The sequence below is a fragment of the Triticum dicoccoides genome, chromosome 2A (assembly GCF_002162155.2).
Source record: "Triticum dicoccoides isolate Atlit2015 ecotype Zavitan chromosome 2A, WEW_v2.0, whole genome shotgun sequence".
In the NCBI taxonomy this organism is placed as follows: Eukaryota; Viridiplantae; Streptophyta; class Magnoliopsida; order Poales; family Poaceae; genus Triticum; species Triticum dicoccoides.
Genome location: NC_041382.1, coordinates 88,327,610 through 88,341,025, shown reverse-complemented (window position 1 = coordinate 88,341,025; position 13,416 = coordinate 88,327,610).

Genomic DNA, 13,416 nt, shown 5'->3' with positions numbered 1-13,416 from the left:
GGTTTATTTCTTAGGCATGTGCTAGTAGTTAGTGGATTCGGTAGGATTAGATAGGATTCGAGTAGATCCGATTGTATGCGATCCCAATCGAATCGAATCCGACCGATCTGTTCTTGTTTGCTACAGATGTGTCATAGGATAATGTTTTTCTACTAGTGCTTTCCTAGGATCTGTGTTCATGCTAGGAGCTGTGTTCATGCTAGAATCCCCAAATGGTAATGTGCTTTGTAGGATCTGTGTTCATGGTAGGGTCTTGCTAGGATCTGTGTTCATGCAAATGGCATGTTCACATTCAAGGTAGGATCATGTTCATGTTGTTGTTCATGTTGCATGCTTTAGATTGTTATACATGTTTAAGCTAGGGTTTGTGTTGCATGCTCTAGATTGTTATATGTTCATGTAGTAGGACCATTTTAGGATGCTGCAAAATGTGCATGGGTGCACATGGGTGCTATTGATGAGTGGCACTTGCTGTTGCGCTTTTTAGATGTTTCACTAATGAGTGGCGGTTGCACTTGCTGCTGCTCTTTTTAGATGTTTCCATGCTTAGGCTAGTGCACTGATGAGTGGCAGTTGCAGAAAACCAGATGCCACTGATCAGTAGCATTTGCTCATGGGCAACTACCACTGATCAGTGGCACTTGCTGTTGGGCAAGTCCCCTGATCAGTGGCATTTGCCCAAGAACAAGTGCCATTGATAAGTGGCATTAGGCAAAGAGTTTGTGCACTGATCAGTGGCATTTGCTCTTGGGCAAATGTCTCTGATCAGTGCCATTTGCTTTAGTGCTAGTGCAACTAATCAGTGACATTTGATAAGTGGCATTTGGCAAAGAGTTTGTGCACTAATACGTGTCATCTTACCTGACAAGATATTGAAGAGTGACTGGGATGTGGCGGGTGGAGGAGCTCAGGTGGCGGCCGTAGCTAAGGGCGCCGAGGATTTCATCCCCACAAACAGGTGGCTCAGGTTGATGGACCTATCTGGTAGGATCGCCTTCATGAGCCTGCCTCATTCAAGGGGACAATCTCCGAGGACCGGCCACAAGGAGGGGGCCCGGGAGCCGCCGCGCTTCTACCAGCAGATCAAGGACAACGAGGACCTTGCCATGCTCGTCATCCCTCGCAAGTTCGTGTAGGTGATGAACAAGTTGCTGGTCATCAAGCGGCTCCCGCGCGTGGTCAGGCTATCGGCGAACAAGCGGTGCGCGTTCTAGGTGCAGGTCCAGAACTTCGAGGGGCACATGGTGCTTGGCCGGGGCTGGAACTACTTCTGCCGCCGCCACCAGATCGTCCCTGGCAACCTCGTCGTTGTGCGCATCTCAGGACTCGGACTGAAGGTTCAGATCTACAACCACGACTCCTTGGTCATGCGCAGGTTTCGTTGCAGCAGGCACAACTGCGTTGGTGACATTGAGCACGCAATGTAGTTAACTTTTATGGTGTGTGGCTAGACTTATGATACTTGTGCTGGGAACTTATTAATATTTTGTCCAGGAGCAGCACCCTGGCGTGGAGCAGGGAAGGAGGATGCCCCTGTTGTTAATCTAAGTAGTTTGTTGTCATTTCCTTGCTTGCTTTGTTTGATTTTATTTGGTTGCTTGCTTTGTTTGATATCATATGTGCTTGCTGTTGTGCTGATCATATCATGCTAAGGCCACCACATTTGAATGGGGTAAGCAGAACACAAACGTTGTTTGCAACCAAACAACTGAAGTTTGCATTTCCTCACAGCCTAAGCACAAAAACGACAACCAGACAGCAGGGGGTAAGTGCCCCTCCATGCGATGCAGGCAACCAAATAGGTTGCATCTGTTGCATATGAAGAATCAGGCTGGCTGGAGATGGACATGCAATGCAGTTACTGTTGCAAACTGGAACCAAACACGCCCTAAGTGGTTAGTACCTCCAGCATGAGCGAACCTTTTCAGAACTGGTTAGGAATTGATGCCACTATCCCAACCCGGATCCAGCCAGGTTCTATTGATCATGTCCCCTTCCCAATAGTTGTAACTTGTCTTGGGGCGTCTTTCTTTGGCTTTACTATCAAGCCAGACGCGGCGGCCTTTCGCATTATCATCTACCGCCCTTTCTTTCCTCCCGTCCATTCACACATGAAGATCGTCGTATGTATGTTCGACTTCGGTTGCTAGTGCAATAGAATTGGCGGGAGTATATTATGGCAGGATCAGTCACCTGGGCAAACCAAAACCCTCCTCCAAGAAGAATTGTGCTATGCCCCCCGATATCCCTATAGAGCAAAAGAGCTTCCTAGTGATCCCTAGGTTGCAGCACGTCCGGTCGTTAACTCCTTGCTAGTTGCCACCGTTTCTAGGACCGACTGACACCTCACCTGCATGCACAGGTACCAACTTAGTGTAGTGTCGGTCGCACATTCATAATAGCGTTCGGACTCATGTGCCTTCCTGAACTAGGGGAGTTCCCTTGCTCCTGCTATGTATGATTAGCCGGCCTTGCGGCGGCAAAAGGATTAGGACGTCCCCCCTTGCAAAGGTTCCCCACGGTCCGGTCGCATTAGGTTAGGGAGTTGGGCGATAGTAACTCCTCCGCATCCCAAGCACGCTGCAATCCTAGGCATGCAACACTAAGTAATCCAAGCCAACCCACATTACTACGGTGGATAATCATCTTTCTTAGAGGTACTAAATACAATTCCATGAATGAGCAAAATGAAGGTTGCATTAATGATAAAGATCTCTGTGGAAACTGCTAAAAAAGATTGAATATGTGGTTCCGAGTTTCGATAACTTCTTCTACTTTCACTTCCTCCATCTTCCAAATCGCAGAGTTAATTCAAAAGCCTATGTGTTATTACTGAGTTGTTGCTCTTTTTTCTCTAATTCCCTTCTCAGATCCTACGACTACTCATCCTTATCGTACTCACTCGAAGTTTCGTTGGTTATTTATTGTTTTTTCGCCTCTTTGACAAAGTTAGTAAGAAGAAAAACCTCGATCTTCAGTACACTTCACACCCACACAATCTCTACTTGAAACTAACACTCCATTTCCAGATAGCGAGCGATCACTCAACAATGATATCGCGCCGGACGAAGTACCTGTCCCCGGGGACCATGTTTTTTACTTGTTTTATTTTTTTATTTCTATACAAAATTCAGACGATTTTGTTTGTGTTCATGTTGGCAATTTTAGATGTGAATGAGGCCGGTCGTCTCCCGTTCCTACGGGTTCCCCAGTGACACATCAACCACACCCCTTCCTTTTCTCCGATCATAAATAATCTGATCTCTTTCTTTCTAATTCATCCCCTTCTTTATAATTTAAAAAAGAAGGGGGGGGTAAGGTAGGCTCGCAACTTACAAAGGGCACTCGCTGCTCGCAGGCCTGCTCTTTCTATTATGATTTCTATGTCTATGAAAGCTCCTTTGACTCCAGCCCCATAAGCTATTCTTTCACCTGCACCAGCTCTTAGTCTTTGTCTAGGACAAAGATATCACAATAGTGGAATAAGGAAGTGCAAGTTGGCGATCAAAGCAAAGGAAAGATCAAGCCAAAGAGGATACTCAGGGCCATCTAAGACGGCTGTAGTAAATAGCTTACACGACTGATCAGGCTCATCAACCTATGGAACCTCATGCTATGTTGCTATGATTCTTTTATCACAAAAGCATGTCGGGCGAAGGAATAAAACACGTACAACACTAGCAAGAAGAGACTTGCCAAAGAATTCGATGCCTCACATGATCTTGCAAAAAGCGGAGTCCAAAAAAGCACGAGTCGGGTCGGCGGTTTCAGATTCAGATAGTTCAGTTCAATCATCATCTGACACCTCCGGTGCCATTCCTTTTGAAACAAGCATTTCTTTTATAAAAGAATCCGATGCCCCTGCGATAAACCGAGTCAAGAAAGAGGTAAGGGCCAGGTCAGAGGTGGAACGGACATTCAAAAGCAACCGAACCATAGATCCAACTTTGCAGGACAAGCATAACGAAAGTAAGCATTTGGCCAGACATTCAAATAAACCCTATATCTATAAATCCATCAGCCCTATCTGAACGGTCTAGGCATCATATCTTTTTCTTTTCACTTCCTCTGCATCGTCTGGACATCAGAAATAGCTGCATTAGCAGCATCTCGCTACAACTCCCTTGGCAACCCTAGCACCAACAGGAACAACTCAGTTCAAGCTAGCAACAACTAACAATTTCTACCTCCTCGAACAAGAGCTTGCTTTTAGTTCACGTTAGTGATGGTACCTGGAACTACATCGATATTTTCCTGGAGAGGGAGGGATGATGTAGCACAATGACGGTAGGTATTTCCCTCATATATGAAACCAAGGTATCGAACCAGTAGGAGAACCAAGCAACACAATGTAAACAACACCTGCACACAAATAACAACACCTCGCAACCCGACGTGTTAAAGGGGTTGTCAATCCCTTTCAGGGTACGGCGCCAGAAATTGCGTGTGACAGGAGATAAAGTTGTAATAGATTAAAATAATAGATCACAAATAAAATAAAGTGCAGCACATTATTTTTGGATTTTTGGTTTAATAGATCTGAATAAAAATGCAAAGGAAAAGTAGATCGCAAGGCAAATATATGAGAAAGAATACCCGGGGGCCGTAGGTTTCACTAGTGGCTTCTCTCGAGAAAAATAGCAAACGATGGGTAAACAAATTACTGTTGGGCAATTGATAGAACCTCAAATAATTATGACGATATCCAGGCAATGATCATCACATAGGCATCACGTCCAAGATTAGTAGACTGACTCCTGCCTGCATCTACTACTATTACTTCACACATCGACCGCTATCCAGCATGCATCTAGTGTATTAAGTTCATGGAAAAACGAAGTAATGCAATAAGAAAGATGACATGATGTAGACAAGATCCGTTTATCTATATGGCTTTAGATATAGATCTCGTCTTTTTATCCTTAGTAGCAACGATACATACGTGTCGGTTCCCTTTCTGTCACTGGGATCAAGCACCGTAAGATCGAACCCACTACCGGGCACCTCTTCCCATTGCAAGATAAATAGATCAAGTTGGCCAAACAAAACCAGAATATCGGAGAAGAAATACGAGGCTATAAGAGATCATGCATAAAAGAGATCAAAGAAACTCAAATACTCTCATGGATATAAAAACATAGATATGATCATAAACTCAAAGTTCATCGATCCCAACAAACACACCGCAAAAGAGTTACATCATATGGATCTCCAAGAGACCATTGTATTGCGAATCAAGAGAGAGAGAGAGAGAGAGAGAGAGAGAGAGAGAGAGAGAGAGATGAAGCCATCTAGCTACTAACTACGGACCCGAAGGTCTACAAAGAACTACTCACGCATCATCGGAGAGGCACCAATGGAGGTGGTGAACCCCATCCTAGATGGTGTCTAGATTGGATCTGGTGGTTCTGGACTCTGCGGCGGCTGGATGAATATTTCCTCAACTCCTTAGGATTCTGGTATTTTTGGGGTATTTATAGAGCAAAGAGGTGGTCCCGGGGGCACCCGAGGTGGGCACAACCCACCAGGGCACACCTGGGCCTCCTAGAGTGCCCTGGTGGGTTGTGCCCCCCTCGGGGCACCCCCAGGTGCAACCAGGGCCCATTGCCTTCCTTCTGGCCCATAAAAAATCTCCGTAAAGTTTCGTGGCATTTGGAATCCGTTTGATATTGATTTTCTGCGATGTAAAAAACATGGAAAAACAGCAACCGTCACTTGGCACTATGTCAATAGGTTAGTACTAAAAAATGATATAAAATGACTATAAAATGATTATAAAACATCCAAGATTGATAATAAAATAGCATGGAACAATAAAAAATTATAGATACGTTGGAGACGTATCAGTTAGCTACATTCGTTTTAATAGAAAGATGGGAAAGGTTAGGTTAGCAGAAGACTATGCTTGTGCCACAAACTTATTGCTTCGGAGAAGCATTTCTTCAATGAATCTTACTCAATACAGTATTCCTAAGGGACCTGTATCTAAATATTTTGTTCTAACATTCCTATTTTGAATCCTTCCTAATACATATTCTTGTGTAGTTTCAGAGGTTCACAAAACGGCACCTCCGCCATGCTTTGGGTGTGCGCCAACTCTGATTGGCTGCGCTTTTTTGTGCCTTACCCTGAAGTTACGAAAATCCTTACTAATAGCAGTGCCCTATGGTTTGTGAACTAGTGTGATGTGGTATCCCGGCTTAGATCGTGGCATCCCCTCTGCAAGCCACTTGCGCTACTTTACCTAAGTGTTCAGCTCCTTTCCCGAGTTACGGTTCTAGAGAGGAGAAAAGGAGGCGACTGAAGTTCCCTACATCCGCCGCTGGCCAGGCCGTGGGCTCCCTCCCTCTCCTGTCGCCGCTCCGGCGAAGGGAGAGTGGGGGAGCCCCGGATCCACTACAAGAAATATGTCAACTAGTGACCTTCTGTCAGTGACCCTAGAATAATTGGTCATAGATCTACGACCATTTGAGATCAATTGATCAAAAGCTGTTCAGGGGCTCCAAACCCTCAACTATATCGCCCATTTTGGTCAGAAAGGTCATAATTTCCTTACACGAAATGGTCATAAAGCAGACATCACTGGTCTGCTGCCTTATTTCTAGCTGATCACGACCAATATAGATGGTCATAACCTTATAAATTGTGGTGGATTGCTATGACTAGGTGCCACCTCATCAGTTTTGCCTATGTGTCATGTCCATGTGTCAATTTTTGCCCTAGGTTGTGAAGCAACCTATATTTCTGTCATTCCCAAAATTCCCCCCAAAATCTCATAAATTCTTTGGGCCATATCTTCGTCAAATATGTAAAAATCTTTCCTTGCCTAGTTCAAAAATAATTCAACAATATTCATTTTCCTATTCTGTTCACAACAATACTTTGTGAAGGAAGTGCTATTTATATATTCTTGATTTCCCTCAAAATTTTGGGTACTCTTTCCTATCCAAATAATTGCCCCATGACAAAATTCAGCTCCATTTGCCCAGTAAATCTTCCTTGGCAAATTTCCAAAGTTTTTTTCCACCTAGAAGCATTGTGAAGGAAGTACCATTTTTATATATCCAAATGACATGAAATTTATACAGTTCCTTCATATGCCCAAATTATCACCCTCCTCCAAATTGCAGCTCAGTCAAATCATCTATGTGAGCCCATGTTCAATTTATATTCTATGGCCAGATTGGCACATTGCAAAGCAAGTGTTATCCAGATCCCTCCTATTACCCTCAAATTTTTTGGGCACTCTTCCATACCCAAATCATTGCCACATGATAATATTCAGCTCCATTTTCCTGGTAAATCTTTCTCAGGAAATTTCCAAAGTTTCTATCTCGAGAGAAGCTTTGTGAAGTAAGTACTAGCTAGGCTTACCCAAATGATCTGAAGTTTCCCAGATCCCTCCTATGTAACTTACCTACACCAAATTTGAGATCATTTCATTTATCCAATTTCTCTCGCTAATTTTCCCAAGTTTCTATCCAGGGAATAGCATTGTGAAGGAAGTTCCACTTTGGCATGTCCAAATAGTATCAATTTTCTACAGTGCTTCCCTATGCCCAAATAACCACCCCCACCAAATTTCAGCTCAATCCATTCATTATTTTGAGCCCAGCTTCAACATTCATATTTCTGTCCAGTGTGGTACTTTGCAAAGCAAGTACCACCTAGGCTCCTCCTTTTGAGCTAAAAAATTGTGAAGACAGTCTTCTTAGTAGATGATCATCCTCAGCCAAAACTCACGCCCATTGGCCACGTGCATTTCCTGTATCGCTAATCAAACACTTAGCTGCTAATTCATGTTTGAGCATAGTTTGGTCTCCTCGTGAGAATCTTATGTTGCAATTTTCTTCCTAGCACCTGCCCGGGGAGTACCCAACCCCCTAGACATGCCTAGGACGCCCAGAACACATGGCAACGCCACGGTCATGCGGTGACCACGCCGCAGACATGCGAGTTTACGCGCTCTGGAGTTGGGGCCCTCGTCCATCATCCAAACCTCGATGTATCGCCATCAAACCATGTATTTCTGATTAAACAGATACTTATATACCTAGAAATGATTTTTGTAAAAAATAAAGAGCAAACTATAAGGTAGATGTAGTTCAAAATTGACCCGCTTCCTCCTGAATCGGCAGAAATTTGTCTTTTTCACAAGTGGTGGATCAAAACTTTTGACACCCAACTATTTTGTCAATTATGCATTAAATATGCCCTAATATTTTAGAAAAATGATTTGGTTCATTTTTGCAACAAATATATGGTAGCTCCTTCACAGAAGAACTCATTTTGGGCATTCAAAAAATGGAAAATGAATTTTCCGTGCAAAGAAAATGAAAACTCCCTTAGGCAACATTATTTGGAATAACAAGATGCACCCTTGTGCACAATATGAGATCATTTGAACAAACTATGCCATGAATGTGGCCATAAGATTGATCATTTGGCTTGAAAACCCTGAATCTTCACGCATGATAGCTCATTTCTGAGAACACTTTTTTAAAATAATTTTCGTATTACAAGTTTATTATTTTTCCTAGAAACTTGGTCACATATAATGACATAAAGCGAAGGTTTTACAATTTTTATTTTTTTTTAATTTTTTATGCACGTTTCCAAATGCGATCAAAACGACGGGTTTGACTGTTCCTAGCTAGTGGTTGAATCTTGGAAAACTTTTGATGTTTCTCTTATTAAATAGATACTTATGTACCTAGAGATGATTTTTTGAAAAATAAAGAGCAAACTATGAGGCAGCTGCAGTTCAAATTTGACCCGCTTCCTACTGAATCGATGGAAATTTGTCTTTTTCACCAAAGGTGGATCAAGGATTTTGACACCCAACCATTTGGTTAATTGTGAATCAAATATGGCCTAGTATTTTAAGAAAAATTATTCGGTCCAATTTTGCAACAAATATATGGTAGGTCCTTTACAAAAAGAACTCAATTCGGGCACTCGGAAAATGGAAAATGAATTTTCCGTGCAAAGAAAATGAAAACTCCCTTAGGAAACATTGTTTGGGATTCCAATATGCACCCTTGTGCACAATATGAGATCATTTGAACAAACTATGCCATGAATGTGGCCATAAGATTGATCATTTGGCTTGAAAACCCTGAATCTTCACGCATGCTAGCTCATTTCTGAGAACACTTATTTAAAAATAATTGTCGTATTACAAGTTTATTATTTTTCCTGGAAACTTGGTCACATATAATGACACAATGCGAAGGTTTTCCAATTTTTTTTGATTTTTTTGAATTTTTATGCCCGTTTTGAAATGCGGTCAAAACGGCGGGTTTGACCGTTCCTAGCTAGTGGTTGAATCTTGGAAAACTTTTGATGTTTCTATTATTAAATAGATACTTATGTACCTAGAGATGATTTTTTGAAAAAATAAAGAGCAAACTATGAGGCAGCTGCAGTTCAAATTTGACCCGCTTCCTACTAAATCGGTGGGAATTTGTCTTTTTCACAAGTGGTGGATCAAGGCTTTTGACACACAAAAATTTGGTCAATTGTGAATCAAATATGGCCTAGTATTTTATAAAAATGATTTGGTCCAATTTTGCAACAAATATATGGTAGGTCCTTCTAAAAAAGAACTCATTTCAGGCACTCGAAAAATGGAAAATGAATTTTGCGTGCAAGGAAAATGAAAACTCCCTTAGGAAACATTGTTTGGAACTACAAGATGCACCCTTGTGCACAATATGGGATCATTTGAACAAACTATGCCATGAATGTGGCCATAAGATTGATCATTTGGCTTGAAAGCCATGAATCTTTACGCCTGATAGCTCATTTGTGAGAACACTTTTTTAAAATAATTGTCGTATTACAAGTTTATTATTTTTCCTGAAAACTTGGTTACATATAATGACACAATGTGAAGGTTTTCCAATATTTTTTATTTAAATTTTTTATGCCCGTTTCAAAATGCGGTCAAAACGGCGGGCTTGACCGTTCCTAGCTAGTGGTTGAATCTTGGAAAACTTTTGATGTTTCTCTGATTAAATAGATACTTATGTACCTAGAAATGATTTTTGGAAAAAATAAAGAGCAAACTATGAGGCACCTATAGTTCAAATTTGACCCGCTTCCTACTGAATCGGCGGAAATTTGTCTTTTTCACCAGAGGTGGATCAAGACTTTTGACACCCAACCATTTGGTCAATTGTGAATCAAATGTGGCCTAGTATTTTAGAAAAATGATTTGGTCCAATTTTGCAACAAATATATGGTAGGTCCTTCACAAAAAGAACTCATTTCGGGCACTCAAAAAATGGAAAATGAATTTTCCGTGCAAAGAAAATGAAAACTCCCTTAGGAAACATTGTTTGGAATTTCAAGATGCACCCTTGTGCACAATATGAAATCATTTGAACAAACTATGCCATGAATGTGGCCATAAGATTGATCATTTGGCTTGAAAGCCATGAATCTTCACGCATGACAGCTCATTTCTGAGAATACTTTTTTAAAATAATTGCCGTATTACAAGTTTATTATTTTTCCTGAAAACTTGGTTACATATAATGACGCAATGCGAAGGTTTTCCAATTTTTTTGATTTTTTAAAATTTTTATGCCCGTTTCAAAATGCGGTCAAAACAGCGGGCTTGACCGTTCCTAGATAGTGGTTGAATCTTGTAAATTTTTTGATGTTTTTCTGATTAAATAGATACTTATGTACCTAAAAATGATTTTTGGAAAAAATAAAGAGCAAACTATGAGGCAGCTGTAGTTCAAATTTGACCGGCTTCCTACTGAATCGACGGAAATTTGTCTTTTTCACCAGAGGGGGATCAAGGCTTTTGACACCCAACCATTTTGTCAATTATGCATGAAATATGGCCTAGTATTTTATAAAATTTATTTGATACAATTTTGCAACAAATATATGGCAGGTCCTTCACAAAAAACTCATTTCGGGCACTCGGAAAATGAAAAATGAATTTTCCATGCAAAGAAAATGAAAACTCCCTTAGGCAACCATTCCAAGATGCACCATTGTGCACAATATGAAATCATTTCTTTGAATTTTTCATGTCAAAAGTAGAAGAAAAATAAAAGAATACCGAGGTAGATTCTTTTTTGAAACATAATTTGTCTTTTTGATGAGAGGTGGATCGAAAGCATTTACATCTAAAGATTTGGTCAACTATACATAAAATGCTGTCTTATTGTTTTGGAAAATGGAGTGGTGCTATAAACATTTTTGGCACTCCAAAAATAGAAAATGACCCCCCCCCTAAAAACTCATTTCTCATAACAATTTTTAAAAGATATTTGTCTTATTCCAATTCCATGTTTGTTAGTTTTCCTAAAAACTATGTCACGTTTGGTGACACAATGAGAATGTTTATTTTGAATTTCTCATATCTTAAAACTGTTTATATGATCGAACACATTTTTCTTTGAAAATATATGGTTCAACACTTTATTTTTAGTCGATTACGACCAATTTAGAAGGTCATGACGTGTACTGGGTTTTGATTGGTCAATTGGCATGTCACGCAGATCATGCTCAAACGCCGTCAGATGCTCTCGGATCCGACGACAGCCCTTTCTCCCTCACCCCCTCTTTGTCTCAAAAATAAAAAATAAATAAAAAAGAAAACCCCCTCACCCTCTCACCCCTCATCCCACCCGCAGCCCAACCACCCAAACCCTAACTCAGATCCCCTCCCACTCCAGCCGCCGCCAACCCGCCCCTTCTCCCTCCCAGATCCAATCCAAGTCAGAACCCCTCGCCCTCCCGCCCCCGGCCTCCATCTCCATTCCTGCGTGCTACAGCCACCTCCCTCCAGCGGAGCTCGACCCCCACCCCAAGCGCCGCTGCTCCACCCTCTCCCACACCCATCCATAGATTGAGCCTCCATGCCTATTGCCTCCTTTCTTTCTTTCTTTCTTTCTTTCTTTCTCACCACAGCCGATCCCATGCACGAGACACATCTTCCTCCCTTTCCCTCTCCGCGCCGCGCGGCCGGCGGCCGCCTGCTCCCGGCGCCGAGCAGGGGCTAGCCGATGAAGAGGGGTCCGACTGGACAGCACCGCGGTGCTCCTCGAGGCCGGCGGGGACGGGGTACTCGCAGGCGAGCTTCTACACCTCGCTGGGGTCTTCGTGCTGTCCGTGCCGGGGCTCTGGTCGCTCATCAAGCCCCCTGCTCTGGCGTGTCCTCGCCTACCAGGCCCTCCGCGCCGCCGTGATCTCTGGCCCGGCCGCTCCCCAGTGCCCGCGGCCACGGGCCCCCAGCCCCCGTCGCCGTACGCGGGCCTCTGCGCGAGGTCCATGGCCACCTTCACGCGCACGTGTGCTCGCGAGATCCGTCATCGTTGTTGTCCAGGTAGGCCCTTCCCCTCCTTCCTTGCCCAGATCCACCCGCTCCTCCTTACCTTCTCCTCCTATCCGTCCCTTTGCTGCAGGTCATCATGGATGGAGATGGCGACGATGGCAGGAGGGCGCCGACCTTGCCCTGCTCTGCTCGAGGAGGAGGGGCATGAGGAGAGGTTCCGTTCCATCAAGGTAGGCACCGTTCGTTCCCTGTTCCCCCATCCCTTGCCCGGTTCTTGTTCTTCTGTACTCGTAGATGTGATGAGTCCCGTTTGATGACTACTCTTGATTTGTGCAATAAGGAGGCTTTGTGCGGTTCTGTTGGCAGGTTTTCCTAATTCTAGATCTAGTTTTCGCATGGTAAACGACCCCTGATTGGAACTGGGATGCGGTAGAATACTGTGATTATCTAATTTAGCACGCTGCTGATCTTATAATGCCACTCTACATACTTATCTGGCTGCCTGGTAGGGGTTCCCCTTGAAGGATTAATTTAGCACTTGTAGCACTATCAAGTTTGTACTGATTGCAGATAGAAAACATTGTAATTTTGTTTCCGCAAGCTAAACTTTGTGATTTAATTTCCGGAAGCTAAACATTGCAAGTCTATTAAGAAACTCGAGCAAAATCAGTCCACAAGTTAGTTGAAGTCACAAGTGCCTTGTATTGACAGAGTCTTCTGCGAGGGCGAATGTTATATTCAAAACCACTTCTGATCACTTTGTGTTTTATTTTTTTAATATTTTGTTGTGTCTTGCTTGGTGGGAATTGATTCAATTAAGTGGCTGGGTATATACTAGCGCGAAATCAACCTTTCATTTCCAGGAGATTAGTGCCCATGTTCAATCCATTTCACTAGTTCTCCAAGGTTTATACTAGCTATGTATTTCCATTTCTTTAATGCTGCCATGTTTCTTTCTAAAACTCCATTTTCTCTGATGTGATGTTGATTGATGTTTGCCCAACAGATATCCTTGATGATGACGCTCAACAAATCATGACGAACGCAGACAAGTTTGTGAAGGTGACGACTTCTCTTCCTCTCCCTCTCTCTCTGTTTGTTTCAACAAGCTATCC